The sequence below is a fragment of the Crocodylus porosus genome, unplaced genomic scaffold (assembly GCF_001723895.1).
Source record: "Crocodylus porosus isolate Cpor-Errol unplaced genomic scaffold, CroPor_comp1, whole genome shotgun sequence".
Lineage (NCBI taxonomy): Eukaryota > Metazoa > Chordata > Crocodylia > Crocodylidae > Crocodylus > Crocodylus porosus.
In genome coordinates, this window is record NW_017728948.1 from 33,592,757 (window position 1) to 33,610,976 (window position 18,220).

Genomic DNA, 18,220 nt, shown 5'->3' on the forward strand with positions numbered 1-18,220 from the left:
CTGATGCAACATAAAAAAAAAAAAAACTTGATTTCATGAGTTCTTAACTTTACAATAGTAAATATGTGGCCTGAATAACATCCCTTCCCCAATATTGTGTCATGGCAGGAAGTCTGCCACTGCACAATGATTGCCGAGTAATTTAAAATGGTAGCGCTAAAGAACATTTTTTAGCTTGTGAATGGCAGCAGTGGTTAAGGTGTTGGTTGATCTTCACCCCAGACTGGATGATTTGGGATACAGGCTTGATCAGTGGGATCTATAGTGTGAAGGGCAAAATTCATTTTGTGTAGTAACATGAATTAGTCACAGTGAAAAAATTCTACAGAGAACAAATATTAGGCAGTGTTTGAAGGCTATAAAATATTTGAAGGGGAAGAAGAAGTAGAAGGCATTAATCAGGCTGCATTATATTAAGTGCCATTATGCTTATGAACTACTTAATTCAACTAGGGACAGATGGGGCATTGTTTGAAAGCAGGCCTGTCCAACTGGCAGCCCACGGTCACATGTAGCCCACAAGCTAGGTTGAAGCCCCCAGGCTCCTGTCTGGCCACACCACCAGCTGGAGTTTCTGGGCTCCCTCACGCTCCTCTGTGGTCAGTGCCTGCCCTGGGAAAGGACACGGCAGGACATAACATGGGGCACTCACGGTGATGCTGTGGCTTAGGGCACAGCAATGGTTGGGAAGGTACCCACATGGATGTTGTAGAAGTAATTGGCTTACTTGACTAGAAAAACAGACAAAGACCAGAAGTGCTGACACTGCTTAATTCAGTTAAATGTTCTGAGATAAGGAATCCTGCATGCCTTGGGTTCTCCTTAGGTTATCTTGATATCTTGCCCTGTGCATAGATAGTTTAAGTAAACTTCCTAAATTTCTGTGTAATTTACTATTGTTTTGTTTCTCCAAGGTGTATTTATCTCTTTCTCTGTCTTAAGTATAAAACCTTAGAGAGTCTGAGAAATCCTTTGAAACAAACAAGTGGGTGATTCCCCTTGCTGTACAGAATTCTCCCTGTGATCACAGTATAGCCCTAAATAAAGAAGAGCTGGCTCTGTCAGTTCTGATTCAACCACAACGTGAAGTTTGATTTCTTCCACAGTGTGTACTGCAGCGGTGGGGTGCCCACACAGACATACAGTACAACAGTTGGGGAGGAGCATCCATGCAGAGGTCATGGCAGCAGTGGGGAAGGAGGAACACCTGCACAGGGACACACTTCAGTGTACGGAGTGTGGGTACATGGGCCAAGGGGTGCATCCATGCAACTGAGGGCCTGGAACCCCACTGGTGCAGCCTGCAGGGTATGCGGTCCATGCTAGTGGGGCCCCTAGCCACTTAGAAGTTGGACATCCCTGGTCTGAAAGTGAGAGAACTTACCTGACACTTCCAGTGTGAACGGAGCTCTTGCCCAACGTCTAACATACCGTGATTTACAACTGGTCAAGTGTAGTTTGAAGGTTACATTTTGTAACCAATTTGTAATCAATTTTGTTATCAATTGTTCCTTATCATTAAATATCGGCAAAAGCTGCTACACTGATTACATTAACTCAGTTTTTTCTTAGCAAACTGTTACAAGAAAAACACAGTTGTTACTAAGAAATCCATTCTACCTGTTAGGTTAAAAAAAGAAAAAGAAGCAGCTATTTTATGGTGGAGATGGGAGGGGAGGTATTCTTCATAGAAATTAGTTAGTGAAAACAGTCTAAATGGAAAGATTATCAGAACAGGCCACCACATCTCAGAGTCTAATAAGAAAGGCACAATGCAAAAAATAACATCTCACTATAGCCATTAAACTACAATGGATGTTGTTTACTATATTAATGCAGTCTGTACTGGTGTAAAAACAAAAAAAAAGCATTATATTAGGCCATCACACTCCCATCTTTTCAATTACAGAGATAGAGCAGTCTCAGATTCCAAAGCTAACTACAAATCAAAATTGTGTTATGTTATCTGCTAAGACACAAATGGAAAATAAATACTGTTAACTGTCACTTTCCATTAGGTAACAGAAATTCAATTACATTTCAAACAAGCCTCCATGTCAACAGAATAAATCTGTTTCATAAATGAGCAGGTAACCATTTTTGATTCCAACTTCCCAAAGGGGAAAAATCAATTTTAATCACAATTCTTCAGTTTTTTCCATACGAATGTTTTGGAGCCAAGTACATCATCTGACCTAATAAAAATTGTTGTATTGCACCAGGAGTGAGGGGGGGGAGTTATGGAATCTGTTGTTGTTTCATTCTGATACTTTAAACTATGGTTCTTCATATCCAGATAAATTGTGGACCATACACTTTGCTGGTGCTCTTATTTAAACAAAGATCAGAAAAAATATCATGAAAATACAGTAGCAGCAAATTCTCCAACAAAACAATGAAGGTGCAGCTTATGTAAAAAAAATGATGAATTTAAATAAGAGTGATTACACACTGATGTAGTGAGTCAAGCAGAAAAGAAGTTACTTTAAAAGAAGGGGATCTAATTGCTTTGAGTAACCATGAACAGAAATATAAATAATTCTTCTATATGAAATGTTTCTCTTGACCGAAGGATGATTTGCTTTGTGGGCACAGAGATCTCTGATCTCATAATGAGAATGAAGATGGGGTGTTGAAGGCAGACACATCTGAAGAAGAATCTAGGCTTGAGGTATTTTAGTAGGAAGTCACACAGAAGTTTTTGGAGATTAGGGGTGCAAAGCTGCATCCTGCTATTTTATCCACATGGGGCTCTTCCAGCTAGAATTTTCCACTGATCCACCATGTTTTGGGCTCTTGGACCCTAGCTTTCCTTCCAGCCTTGGAAGAGGAAAGGGAAGACCAAAACGCACCCTGTCAGATGCTCTTACTTCTGCTCAGAGGGGAAGAAATGAATGCAGGGCTGGGCTTCTAACCTATTATGAAGCAAAGAATCTACATTGTGATTCTCCTTATAAGAAGGAATAAAGAAAGGATTCTGCCCTATATAGGTAAGCAAAAGGAAAAGGATGTAGTAGCCATACTCAAGATGAGTAAATCCTACACATGATTCACCTGAGTCCAGTAGCAAGCTAGAATGAGAGTTCACCTGAATTCTAATTTGTTTAGCAGCTGTGCACATGTATAAATGATATTAATTGGAATAGGAAGAATGGCCAGCTTCAGCTACCAAGACAACCTGGATGAGTATCACACAAGGACAGAGGCTGGAGAAAAAAAAATCTCTCACAACCATTAACCTTTTACTGTCTGCTACAGCTCATTGTGCAGCACTCAGTAAGTAGCTACTCAAACAAGAGCAGCTTATTGTAACACACAGGAACTAGTTTAGGAAGTAAGTGTAGTTATGTCATTAAGTAACAGTGGTCACAGTATAATTATATTTGACATCCTTTCAGGGGCATCCTACTAAGAGGTGGTGCTGTGACACTGAACTTCATGAAAGGGATTTTTAAATGAGGAAGTTAGTTATAGAGCCTGAAGGGGAAAATTTAAGAAATTAAAATCCATACAAACAGCATGGAGGCTGTTAAAAATACCTTATTAGAGTCACAGCAGGTTCATATACCCCAGAATAAAAGTAAAAAAAAAAAAAAAAATCAAGTAGTATGGTTAAATAACAAAACACAGTTTATTCAAGCCAAAGACATAACCTTTAAAAACACTGGAAACCTAGCCTATGTAATAGACAAAAACAAAACTTCATCATGTAAAATGTAAAAAAAGATTAATTTAAAGACACCTGGAAAGCAGCCAGACACACCATGACAGCCAGATGCAAGATTCTTTAAGAACCCCTCAAGTAAGGAGTTCACCAAGGAGGCAGTGGATTCATTAGACCACCTGGGTATCAACAGTTCAGTTACAGAGAAAAAATAAGTTACAGAGAATCTAAAAGGTGTTGTTACATCATTATTCACCACAATTAATAATGAGGACATGCCTCGCATGGGCTACTACTCTTTATATAAGCAGTCAGAGACAAAGCCATCAAAAATTTGTAAGACTTGACAAATTCAACCATCACCTCTCCCAAGGATGAGTGGCCCTCATCCAAAAGTCCTGAAAAAACTGAGGACTAAAATAGCTAAGCTATTCATGGGGATGTTTCTTCTACTTTCCTAGACTGAATACTGAAGCTGGGGAATACAGAGCCCTTATTTTAGAAGAGGTTATGTATAATCCAACTAATTAAGTTTATGTATGTACACTTTACCTTTAGCTGGAAAAAGGTTGATTGATATTATATAAGACAGTGCTTTAAGATTCTAGAATATAACAGACATAACAGAAAGGTCTTTGTTCTCATAAATTATTGTGCTTTAAAAATATGTCCAGAACCATCCAAATTACAAAATGGTGGCTAAAAGAAAACGTTATATAAATATTCTAAAATTCTGTTAAAATGCTTCAACTAAGATTATTAAGCAGAATAATTAATCATCATTCAAATTAAATTAAGAGATAAATGGTAAACTCCTGTCATAGACTAAAAATTGACTAAAAGATTGGGAATGGGGCAATGATAGGGAAAAATGTTAATATTCACTGCAGAAAGTGGTCATAGCTAAGATGGTTCAAGAATAAGTGATATGATAAGTTCCTTTATCTATATTTACTAACTACTAAGAGCTGACATACTGAGATGGCAAAACTGCTGACTACATAAAACTATTTAAGTTAGTCAGGCCTGCAAAGAATTGTGAAGAACTCTAGCAGGAACTTCAGAAGCTAGGTAACTGAGCAAATGGACAGCAGATGAAATTCACTGTAAAAATGCAGACTAGGGTACACTAGAAGGGGAAAAAATAGAGTCATTTATATGTACTGATGGATTCTGAATTAGTTATAACCTTTTAGGGAAAAAAGATGCAAGACTTATCATAGGCAGTACAGTGAAGATGCCTGCCCAATACACACAAGAAGGCAAAGCAGTAAATAGCATGTTGGGATATGCTGAAGAAGAAATAGAGAATACTACAGAAAATTGATAATGTATTACTATTTACATTGCCACTGCTATATATTAATGGTATATTTTTCCTTCCTACACATCTAGTTTTCATCACCTTAACTCAAAGGGCATAAAAGAAATTAAAATGTTTAAGGACAACACCAAAGGTAAAAAGTTGAATTCCTTAACAAAGAGGGAAGAAAGATTCCCTGAGGGCAGATTTTAAATAGTTCCTTCAGGGTCTTATACCTTTTTCTGAAAGAAGTGGTACTAGGCACTTTCAGAAGTAGGAAACTGAACCACTTGCCCAGTTTTATATAGAAAATCTGACTTGCCTAAATTTAAGCTGATCAAAAACCAGGAGAGATTTCAGATAAGACTGTATTCTTAAAAAGTTAAGTTATTTAGTTTGGAAAGAAGAGGAGTAAGAAACAGTGCTAACAGAAGAACACAACATAAAAAGTGATAAAGAAATTAGATGGACCAGTAATACCAAATAAAATTAATGTCAATAAGAGGAGTAAAAATATCTTTATGTATACATATCTTGTGGAATACCTTGCAGCATCATATTTAAATCAAATAGTTATGTAACTACAACTTCATGAGTTAGGCTATAAAAAAGTATTGGTTCACATGGTTCAGGACATCAACTGATGACAACACTTCCTGTCAAGACGCATAATATTTTCTAGTTTTCATAGATTGATAGAATTTCAGGGGTAGAAGGGACCTCAGGGGGTCATCTAGTCCCACCCCATGCTCAAAGCAGAACCACCCCCAACTTGATCATCCCAGCCAAAGGCTTTGTCTAGCTGGGTCTTAAAAGCCTCCAAGGATGGAGAGTCCACCACCTCTCTGGGTAACCTGTTCCAGTGTTTTATTACCCTTCTAGTGAGACAATTATTCCTACTCTCTAACCTAAACTTCCCTTGCTGCAACTTGAAACCATTGCTCCTTCTTCTCTCATCTGCCACCACTGAAAACGGTCTTGCTCCATCCTTTTGGAACCGCCCTTCAAAGTACTTGAAGTCTGCTAATAAATCCTCCCTTCAGCCTTCTCTTCCCCAGACTAAATCAGCCCAGTTCCCTCAGCCTCCCCTCAGAAGTCAAGTGCCCCAGTCCTCTCACCATTTTTGTTGCCATCTACTTGACCCTCTCCAACTTGTTCACATCCTCTCTGTAGGGGCCCAAAACTGGACACAGTATTGCAGATATGGCCTCATTGGTGCCAAATAGATGGGAAGAATCACTTCCCTCAATCTGCCAGCAATACTCCTACTAATGGAACCCAGTAGGCAGTTAGCCTTGTTTGCAACAAGGCCGAACTGCTGACTTATATTGTACACTATATCCCCCAAGTCCTTTTCTGCAGAGATGCTGCTTAGCAAGTCAGTCTCCAGCCTGTACTGGTGTATGGGATTGTTCCATGCTAAGTGCAGCAATATGCACTTGTCTTTATTGAACCGCATGAGATTTCTTTTGGTCCAGTCCTCCAATTTTTCTAGCTCTCTCTGAATCCTAGCCCCACCCTCAGTGTATGTGCTATTCTCCCCAGCTTGGTGTCATCTGCAAATTTGCTGAGGGTGCACTCCAGCCCATCTTCCAGGCCACTGATGAAGATATTTAACAAAACTACCCCAGGACCAAACCCTGGGGCACTCCACTTGATACCGACTGTCAGCTAGACAAAGTCATTGATTACCTCCCTCTGAGCTTAACAATCCAGCCAATTTTCTATCCACCTTATAGTCCATTCATGCAACCCATACTTCCTTGGCTTGCTTGTGAGAACGTTGTGGAAAACCATATCAAAAGCCTTGTTAAAGTCAAGGTATATCACATCCATTGCTCTTCCTGCATCCATAGAGCCAGCCATCTCATCATAGAAGGCAATTAAGTTGATCAAGCATAACTTTCCCTTGGTGAATTCATGCTAACTCTTCCTAATCACCTTCTCCTTCAAGCACTTACAAGTGGATTCCTTGAGGACCTGCCCCATGATTTTTACAGGAACTGAGGTGAGGCTAATTGGTCTGTAGTTCCCTGGATCCTCCTCCTTCTCTTTCATAAAGATAGGCACTATATTTGCCATTTACCAATCATTTGGGACCTCTCCCAATTGCCACATGTTTTCATAGATAATGGCCAGTGGCCTTGCAATCACATTGGTCAACTTCTTCAGCACCCTTGGGTACACTGTGTCCAGTCCCATGGACTTGTAAACATCCAGATGTTCTAAACAGTCCCTAACCTGTTTTTTTTTTTGCCACTCTGGCTGCCTACCTCTTTCCCAAAGTGTGCCACCAAGTGCAGTTGTCTGGAAGCTGACCTTGCCTGTGAAAACTGAAGTGAAAAAAGTATTCAATACTTTAAACCTTGCCTCCCCATTCAGTAAGAGACCCACACTTTCCCTGAACTTCCTCTTGTTGCCGATACACTTGTAGAAACCTTTCTTGTTACCCTTACCATCCCTTGCTAACTGAAACTCCACAATTGCACTTTGGCCTTCCTGACTTCATCCCTGCATGCCCAAGCAATACTCTTATACTCCTCCCTAGTTTTTTGTCCACATTTCCACTTCTTGTAAACTTTTTTTGTATTTTAGCTCATTAAAGAAATCCCTGCTAAGCCAAGCTGGTCTTCTGCCATACTTGCTAGTTTTCCTGCATGTGGTTTGTTCCTGCTCCCTTGGTAAGGTTTAAAAAATCCAACAAGCTCTCCCTGGACTCCTTTCCCCCTCAGACTGGCCTCCCATGGGCTCCTGCCCATCATTTCCCTGAGTGAGCTGAAGTCTACTTTCCTGAAGTCCAAGATCCTTACTCTGCTGCTCTTCCTCCTTTTCCTCAGGATCCTGAACTATTTAGCTAGACTTCCTCACAAACATTTACTGTAGATGGATCAACTTTAGATACAAAACATCACACTAGTCTATTCTAACTAGTAAGACAGTTCCAAAACTCCAGCATGTTTATTTTTCTGTTTGTCATCATGGTGGCCATTTTAGTTTTAAACTTTTAACTACTAGAGGCATATGCCTTCTTATACATAGCACAAAAAGCTGCGGATTTGCTAAAACTTGTGAGATGATTAAATTGTCAGGTAGCATAATATGTAGGGTCTCAGGTCATTTGACTTCCTTATGCTTCCTTATGTCCTTTTCCATTGTATTTACCTACCTACATACCAAGTTTATATCCCACCACATCTAAAATGCTCAGTGGCTTCTTCTTAGTCTTACATGGCTCCCATTATACCGCAGTATCTGTGTAACAGCCCACTTCATAGCAACATTTAATAACATTGCCTAATGTATGTCCATCTCAACAAGTACATTCAGCATTGTCCAACACAGAATTCTCCCACCCTCTATATTTTCAGAATATTGTGTGGTAATCCAGATATAATTATACGAAGTTGTGGTCAGGATCAAAAATGACAAATCCCAGGAAATTCAAAATTTACATTTTCTCTAGCTTACCACTCCTCCCCCCCCCCACATTGTGCCATAATATTTGTCATGTTAGAAAAGACTAAAGATAGTGTCATCTTTAGCTCTGAATTGTTTTACAGCTCTGGGTGTCTGTTTTTAGGTTGTAGCACAAGTTTTTCACTATTAAAACACAATTTATTTTCATTTACTTTACTTCCTTTAAAACAAAAAAATCTTATTAAGAGAAACTAATTTCTTTTATATCAGTTCTCTTACCGGTAGACATCATTCCATTGATTCCTATATTTGAAATACAGTCAAGACTTTCAGATTCCAAGCTACGTATGACACACAGTTGTTATTTCTTGATTATAAGACACAGAAATACTGAACCTTCCACTGAACTACACCTATAACAACATCGTATGATAAAGTTATGAAAGTACTTCATTCCCAAGAAGCAACTCTCTATAGCCAACCCAAGTGCCAGCACTCATTTGCTTTTATCCCTTCTTCCCTTTTAGGGAAATTCATACATCAAAAGCAAACTTTCAGGGCCCCAAGCTGTCACAGTTCTACTGCATGAAGATTGGGCAGATGAGGACTGTGTACTCCTTAAGGATAGCAAATTCAGGTTCCATTCTAGCTCTGCACAGTGATAGTACTGAGACAGGCTAAGGAAAGGATGAGCATGGTTGCCAGCACCAATTTATTATCACATCACTGAAAAGCAAAATATAGAAATCACTGAGATACCCAATCCAAAGGCTAGATTAGCAATATGTTTCATGTAGTAGCCATGGAGGACTAACAGATTGGTTTTCAATGTTTATTGTGGGGGAGAAGAAATGGAGGTGGGGAGAAGCAAACTAATGGATTCCACACAACACTCACAGAAAGCCCATTTATTCTCATTTTGGACAAGGGAAAGAAAGTAAAATTCATCCTTAGTAAATGAAAAGGATAAAAAAAAAATGAAGAACTGTTACTTGCAGAGAAAAGAATTTAAGAGTGACTAAATCATCTGTAAAACTGGGTTGAATCCAGTATATAGTTTCAGCTAAAAATAAGGGGGCTGGGGGGGACAGAAGGTTGAAATTTTTCAGTTCAACATTTTCTAAGTGACATTTCTCAGTTTTTCATTTCAAAGCTAATGTTTTTGAGGCAATAAATTTAAACTTAAAGAAAGTTGGGGGGGGGTGTTAAACACAAACAAAATGTTGTGTTATATTAAGGTAATCATATTTTATTGACCTAAAATGAAAATGTTGCTAGGTTTTAAATTTTGGTGAAAAAGACGAGGAAGACGACAAGAGGAATGAAACCCATAAAATACACTCTTATCTCCCCACCTCAAAACACCTCAATTCTTTTATTTTAGCTTGATTGGGGGGGATAGATCAAGAAAAAACAACATTTTGGTCACATACTGAAATCAAACAAATCAGTCTAAACTGGAATTCTCCTATTGGGATTAATACTAGTGACTAAACATGAACAAGCTGCTACCATGAATTACTAAAACAATCTTCATGAGAAGAAAGACGGGAAGACTGTAATTCTGGGGAAGCTTTTAATTCTTCTAATTGCATTCCCCAGTTGATAACAGGACTCCATAATACCCTCAGCCTACACCTGATTTCCACATGATGTTTGCTCAAAGATCAAGGGTAGAAGATGCCTTTCTGTAGTAACATTAAGTGATACATAATGGTAAAATCAATGGCAAGATTTTTAAAGAGAAGCCAGAACCCAACAGTTTTCAATAAGAACATTTTTGTCATACTGTTTGTAAACGCAAGGGATGGCTTAGTGTTAAGTTCTTCTGAAAACCTGGTCTAACCTATCATCTCATGGTTCAATGGGAAAATATGTTCCCTACAGGACAAAGTGTTTCTCCATTTCCTTCTCCTCTATTTCCCTTGTTCCCTCAGTCTCTCTCCCTTTCCCATCTTTATGACACTCCTTAATTTTCCTACAAGAAATAAATCCCAATTCCTTACCTACTAGCTTCATTCTTTCCTTTTCACCCATCTGCATTTGCCAAAATAGATCAGCAATGAAAAATTAATGTTGATGCTCACAGTATCACCATCAGCCTCTAGAGCAGTGATCCTCAACCAGGGTGCCACAACACCCTGGGGAGCTGCAAAATCCTTATAGATGCCATAGGATGCTACACAATATTTGCATAGTTAGGCATTCAAATACTTATACATAATTCACAAAATATATCCAGAGATTTCAAATAGGAATGTACCATGTCAAAATCATTCTGATCTGTTGTGGTCTTTCCGAGTTCTTTGCAACAGAAAGATTACTGTATTATTTTTCCAAAGTCAAAAAAAGAGTGAAAGCTAAATGCTGACATTTTCCAAGGCATGCCTCGAGTCTGAAAAGATCGAAAACCATTGCTCTAGAGCAGTGACTCCCAATCTTTTTTTGCTTGACCCTAAATCCAGGTCATGACCCAAGATTGGGAGCCACCGCTCTAGAGTTAATGTCCCAGTGAGATAAATGCTGCACCCATTACAACCATTTAACTGTCTGATTGCAAATGTAGGCAAATGACACAACATCGCTCCATATTTAGGGCAATTATAGACTTCATCTGGGAGGCAGGGGGAAAGGGGAGTGCTTTAGAGTGACTCTGAGAGCTGCTCTAATTAAAGTGTGTGGAGCATCACATGCATCAGCATCCCTATGCTGAAAAATGGCAGTGGGGACACTTTAACTAAAGATGATTGAACAAGCTTTAGCTAAAACACCCCCCACCATCATTTTAAGCATGGGGATGCTGATACACGTGATGTTGGGGTCTGCTAAAGTGTGGTAAATATTACACTCCAGCAGATTCTATTAATTGAGTATGCTTCAATGCATTGCAATTATAGCACATTGGAGCCATTTCTCAGCATGTCTGTCATACTTAGTGTACACTTGGAAATTTTTCTTAGCTATCATAATGGTGAAAAGGCTAATATTCAAGTGAAAGATTAGACACTGAAGAGGCTGGATGTGTCAAGCTAGCCACAAATATCCATTCTATGGGCAGAAACTAGCATTGGTGTTGGTGTTTGACAAAAAGGACAAAGTTTCTAAATATAAACAACTGTTTTAGAGAAAAGTACCTTTAGCTGATGTTCACCAATAGGGCAATAACATGACAGCAAAGCAAAACCAGTAACAGGTCGGAAAAAAGGGAACTAACGTAATGGAACTGATGTCAGCAGCTTTTTAAAAGTATGGAACTTCGGAACTAATAGCATTAAAAAAAACCCTTTAACTTGAATTTGATTTGATTGTCATTCCACTGTCTCTTTGAACTTGCATCTCAGAATAATACATAATCCCATGATGACAAATATAGCAATTCCTCAATGCTTTGACTCATTCTTCTGCTAAGTATACCTAGAGGCAAACTTTCTGAAATAGGTGGTACTATTGTATCCTAAGTGGAAATCTAGAGCTAATTTCAGCCTTAAAAAGCATTTGTAGAAACCAAAAAATACCAAGTTTGAAATCTGTTGCAATCTCACTGCAAGAGAATCTATTGCTAAAGAAATAGCATATACATGCACACACAGAACGATCACATATGCGCGTGCACACACACCTGCAACTACATGATCACTTGATGTAAGACTCCGTTTACCTGCCAAATGTATACAGTCTGGGAAAAAGCAAGATGGACACTGGTTACTTTCCATATAACATGTTAATTCAGACCAAAGACCAAAAGCACAGTAACTGCTTTCTTCTTTATATTTTAAGAAACACAATCCCAGACTAAGAAATGGTCAAAACCCAAGATGGGCAAATAACAGATTTTCATTTTACTGACAATGTAGGTGAGTGGGTGAGGTAAAATCAGGGTGGGGGGGGGAAGTCAGAGGGGGAAGTTTGGGGTCAAACTTTTACATTTTCTATATTTAATACTTGTCATTTTTATAGAATCAAAAAGTTAGAAAAAATTATTTGAACCAAGGATTAAATGCTTCACTCGATGTAATTCTTTTAATTAAAATTTTAAAAAATGATGAAATAAGGAGTCATTTAGAATTGAAAAAATGAAATGAGTAATTTTGAAAACCAAGCATATCAATTTTATGAATGTTGATGTTAAAAAAACCCCCAAAATAACAAACAGGCAAAATCTGATCAAATTTACAAAACATTTTAGTTTTAACAAAGACTTTTCGCCAAAACAAAATCTCAGTCAAATAACTTCATCCAGATTTAATTAATGATCCAAAAGGATTCTCAGATCTCAGAACTGTAAGTGGTACCCACATGAAACGAAAAATTTTGCTTCCCTCATTTAAAATGAAAACATTATGTAAGATTGCATGTGTAAATTCACATCTCTGTCCAAAGTGATAAAACTCAGAAGAGTTGTTTGCCACACTGGACAGTTTTCCTTTCAAAACTGATGTCAAATTAATGGACAGGATTGATCTGAAAATAGTACCAGCTTTATTTTTTTGGATATTGCTTGAAGTTGTACAATGCAGTTGTCTGCAAGGCTGGAATCATTTCAGCTCTGCCCATCTAGGTAGACAGAGCTAGCATGTGTTGATACGGTCCACATAATTTACCTGCCTGCTGCATGCGGAGACTTTTTCCAACCGGAAGATACAAGTTTAATTTTACCTATTGCTAAGGTTACAGCTTAATTTATTTTCCTCCAGTTTAAAGTGTGAGGGACAATTAAATTAAGAAACAGGTGTAGAGAGGAAGCCTGACTGATATCTTATTTATGACAACAACTGAACCTGAAATAGTCAAATCTTCCATCTTGAGGAAGCTGTTGATTGATTTGGTAGGATAATGCTCATTCACAGGCTTTTCTCCCAAATGATTTTGCCATGTTCATTAGTTTTTCTTTTTTATTATTATTTCTTAAAGAAGAACATTTTCGGATTTTCATTCCCTCAGCTACCATGATTTTTCCAAGTTATACAATGTCTCCTAATACTTTAATTGGCAAGCATGAAAAATGGAACAGAGTATTATCCATAGAGGTGTGGGTGTATTATAAAACTGATCACGCCTTCAACGCACTTTGCAGACATTAATCCTTGCGGCTTCCCTGCACAGCACCTGAGCAGATAACCCATTTTGCAGACAGGGAAACTGAGGAACAAAAGTCAAGTGTTAACCAACTTTGAGTGCTTCAGTGACTGGGATTCAATCTGAAACAAGTAGGTTACTACTCAAGGTTCTGAGGAATCCCACAACTCCTTCTACTTTTAAAAATTGAAGCTGTAGGTGCTCTGCAGGGATTAAATAGGATGGTGCAAAAACGCAACTCTTGATTTCCTAAATTTGCTGATGCTGACAGTTTTGCTCTGTGTTAGCTAACCTATACATTAAGATTAGAACACAAGAGTCCAAAGTGATAACTAATGTTTCACCAGTACCCAAAGGTTAAGTACAGACATTCAAAAAGCCTGAGGCAGAATCAGGCTTACACAGTTTTCTATAAATGGCATAGTTTAGATTGGTAGCAAACACAACACACATTCACCTGTGTGTAGGGGGGGAGGGCAAATTTTAAACTGGATTCCACCATTTTTAAACCAGTCTGTGTGGGCCGAACTTCTGTTCTGTCACAGGTACAGACTAGTTTTATGGGCTGAACTTCTGTTACTAGCCCAGTTTCCAGTCAATCACTTATACCGGTAAAAGTATAATGTCTGTACCTTGTCAAGCTTTGATCTGCTCAACAAAGGATTCAAATGGCCATACACAATGGCCTTATACAGGGCAAATATTATCATCGGAAATTATTCAGAAAAGATTAAATTGATCATATTTTCTGAAAGAAGAAAATGATAAGCAAGCATCTAAAACATGAATACCTAAAGCTAGGAGTTTAAGTCTTTACTGACACATCATATAAATGGCCTGTTTTTCAAAGCTGCAAAATTTCTAGCACCTTTCACAATCAGTCCACTTATTAGGCATCTAACTATGAAATTAGACTATAATTTTAAAGACCTATTTTTAAAACCTTGCCCTAACCATCGTCATTTCTGTAATCTTTTTGAGACTCAGGAACGTGGGATCAATAGGATTGTAAGGAACCTTTTAGGAGGCCATCAAATCCAGGGTCCTGCTATCACAAGCAACTGCATCATGTTATCCTCACAAAATCATATTCCATCTTAAAACCAATGAGGTTTTTTGAACAGCTATTCCAGAACCATATTATCTCGATGCTTAGAAACCACTTATTTCCAGCTTAAAGTGATTCAAGACCAGTTTATACACATTAAGTCTTGTGCCAGCATTGCCCTTTAGATTCAGCAATGTTTCTCCTTCCAGGTTGTTTATGATCCACATAGGCAGTGATCACATGTGCTTTCAGCCTCTGTTTTGCTAAACAAAACAAGCTGAGCTTTTTTAGTCCCCTCTTGTAAGGCAGAATCATCAATCCGAACCATCCTGGTAGTCTTTTGCTATACCTCCTGCCATAAGTTTATGTTTCTTGCAACTATGATACTGAGATATGAACAATCAGACAGTAAAAGAAGAGAGATCACAAAAGGATAACATGGCTCCAAGGAAGTTTTTAAATCTAGATTGAGAATATTTCACATATAACATTATTTAAAATGTCTGAACATACTCACCTGTATAAAGTTCATGTGCTACACTACCTACCTTAATTTGTCACAAAGAATATGATTTAGTTGAATTATACCTAATTACACATGATATCAGTTCCCGCTAATTAAAGAAAGAATTTACTAAAAAAAAAAAAAAAAATTAAAAAAAAAGAAAAAAAATTCCACTTTCTGCTCACATGCTTCTGTAGGAGAGCTCTGAAACCCTTAGCAAGAAGAATCAGGATTGTCAACGCAAGACACTAATACAAAATTAATTAGTGCTCACTGGCAGAAGATCCAGATCAGTCAGCAGCCAGGATGCATTCTTCTTATCTTTACTTGTTTCTTTTTGCAGTGGCATGTGCCAAAGGGTACAACACAGTAAAGGCTTTGCTGCCCCTATTTAAAACAGACTAGTATTTTTATCCCACCTATACCTCTTTCACCTTCCTTATGTGGAAGAAGAGTGGGGAAGCAGTTGTGTATCAGAAAAGAGAGGAACAGCAGAGAAGTCAGACATGCTTTAGGAGTCACTCTTGTGCTAGCCATCTGGGGAAGAGCCTGTCAATTATTGGGGTACAGAAAAAGACTTGTAAGGCAAGGAGCAAGGAGAGATGAAGGAATGAACAGGAGGAAGAAAGAGAAATGGTAGGAGAGAGCCCATCCAATAAAGAGGGATGCTTTCCAGGAAACCCTTTGATCACTGAACGCAAAACTATGGTGCTGATTAACACTCACTGGTGTTATGTGCCCTACTTTGTAATGTAAGTGAGATGCTTCTGGAGAGCGGACTGTTGGGAAGCGGGACAAAACAGCAGGGAAGAGATCTGAGGCAAGGATCTGAGCATAGGATTCTCACCAATTGATGAGGTTGGCAGAGACAATACAAGGAGATAACTCATAGGAGGGACAGGAGAGAAAACTGGGTTGGAAGGAGAAATGGTATAGGTAACAGTACCAGATATTTTCCTCACACATACTACTAGTAATGCCTCTGAAGATTCTCACACAGAGGGTGCAGAGTCCTAAGCTGGCAGCTGCAGAGAAGAAGAGCAGCACCACAAGAAACATGCCTTTCTTACAGATAACCAATTCTTTCACCCTCAAATATTGTCCATCCCCCTGGGAGTGGACATGTACTAGCCACAAACATATGTTATAAACACACCTATGGCCAGTAAGATCTCTGGCAATGTTGCTTTGGCCTGAAGGGATAGCTCTGTTTCTTTTCTGAGGATAGTACTGTAAGTTCTCTCTTCAGGTGCTGTATAACAGGGGTTTTCAGAGAAAAAAATACAACACAGAACCATTCTCCATGGTCAGAAAAAACACGTTAGAATAGTATTTAATACTGAACTCTAAATGAAACAGTAACTTTTGCAGTTAGAGGGTGACCATGTAAGCTATATCGGTGTTTTCCAACCAGCGTGCCACAGCACAAAAGTGTGTCATCAGAAATGAAAAGGTGTGCCGCATAATTTTGCCATGGCAATGAGCTACAATAGGTAGGAGGATGGGGAATGTTTTAACAGATGTGCTGTAGAAAAAGTGTATTAATGTAAGTGTGCCTTAGGCTGGAAAAGGTTGGGAAATACTGAGCTATGTAACTAAATATAGCTGTAGCCAGAATGATACTGATACCACTAAGGGAAAAAAAACAATCAATTCACAATGACAGATCCATTCCTAGGTTTCCAGTGAACTTTATTGTTGAGTTTTAGTAATACTCCAAACACAGACAAGGTAGAGTTGCACCATATAAACTAACTAAATGAGAGATACATAAATCAGAGTAGGCAAAAGCTTACTTCATCAGCTGCTTTGGAGAGTCTACAGGGAGCAGAGATTCTAAACAGAAAGCAAAAAATGCCAAGCTTTATTCATGGATTGTTTTAACTTTCTGAACACATGCTCTCATTTATTAAAACATGAACACCCACCAAGAATTTATAAAAATAGTGTAAGGGCATGGAGAGAGTGGGCACATCCAGGTGAGTGCACACGTCTTTTCCTGGGGACAAGGAACACCCCTGCACACATATTCTGGTGTGCAGCAGATTGCCCCAGGTGAGGTAGGGGAGGCTGCAGCAGCCTTACCTGGAGTCCTGGGGGCTTCTGGGACTGCAGCAGTGGCAATCCAGGAATGCAGAGCCTGGCCAGCAGCTGGAGCGTGGCTCTGGCCAGCCAGACTCTGGTTTCGGAAAGCGCACACTTGCAGCCACGTGTGCCACCCCACATTTTTTTTTTTTTTTTTTTTACCTGGAGTTTCTTGTATCTAATTTTGCTTCTGCGCTGCAGCACAGAGAACCCTTTCACGTATACCTTTGAGACACCACAAAGCGCATGTGTGCACTCATTTGGACTCGCACTCTGTTTGGAAAGCTAAAGTTGGTCTCAGAATTTCTACTTACCACAGGTCCATATTGCTTTCCAATCATTTTATTTCTTATTAAAGCTTTTTATTTTTACCATGGTGTAAGAGTAATAAGAGTTAATAAAAATGCAGTCATCCAAGAGTGACAATACATATATTTTAAGTTATTTGTTCCATTACCCTGGTTGAGGTTTTGTTTTCTGTTTTTAAAGAATTCCCTTATGTGCTGTAAAAGAACCCCATTTCATTTTAGTTAGAGAATCCCTTATTTTCAAAGGAAGTAATTACCTCAATAGAGGAGAAAAGAGAAAGAAAACTGTAAAAGCCTGTCTCTGAATCTGTTATGTAGCTTAAAAATTATCAGTGCACACTGCAAGAATTTATTTGCTAGATGTGAAACTTAGTTTCTGTTGCATTTTCAACTCATTAAAGTTCCTTTTAATCCCACACACAGATACCCAATTCCTTCTTTATGAGCCCACCAACAAAATATGCAGCGACAGCATTTTTCTAAGCAGCAAATTATGTAATAAATAAACATTTTATTTTGAAAATGGTAATCTCTAAGCATCTGCCATCTTGTATTTCACTGAAATATGAGGAGAAGCAGCAACACAAGTTACATATGTACTAAAGTATTAATCACTGACACATTCACAATATCAGGATATCCTCATGACTGACTTAAAAACCTACTTGGGACTTTAGCCAGGAAACTTCCATTTGCTTTGATAGGAATTCTGAGTCTTGGCACAGTCTTGGCTGGGATTATCTACTTGGGGACAGTCAGGCTTTGAGCAGAGGGGTGGACTAGATGACCTCCTGAGGTCTCTTCCAACCCTAAT